Raw genomic sequence first — 341 nt, 5'->3', positions numbered from 1 at the left:
GGCTCATGCCTGTAGTACTAGCACTCTGGGAAGCCGAGGGGGGTGGATTGCTTGAGCTCAGCAGCTCAAGACCAACCTGAGCAAGAGTGTGACCCCATCCCTAAAACATAGCCGAGAGCTGTGGCAAGCGCCTGTAGTCCCAGCTACCAGGGAGGCTGAGGCAAGAGAATTCCTTGAGCCCAAGAGTTTGAGGTTGCTGTGAGCTATGACACCATAGCATTGTAGCGGTTCTCAACCTTTGGGGGTCGAATGACCCTTTCCTCTTTCACAGGGGTTGCCTAAGACCATAGGAAAACACATATTTCCAATGGTCTTAGGAACCAAGACATGGCTCCTCATGT

Source organism: Otolemur garnettii, unplaced genomic scaffold, assembly GCF_000181295.1.
Source record: "Otolemur garnettii isolate 467f Iridium unplaced genomic scaffold, OtoGar3 scaffold00012, whole genome shotgun sequence".
NCBI classification, from domain to species: domain Eukaryota; kingdom Metazoa; phylum Chordata; class Mammalia; order Primates; family Galagidae; genus Otolemur; species Otolemur garnettii.
The sequence above is the reverse complement of the archived record's forward strand: the minus strand, read 5'-3'. Positions refer to the sequence as shown.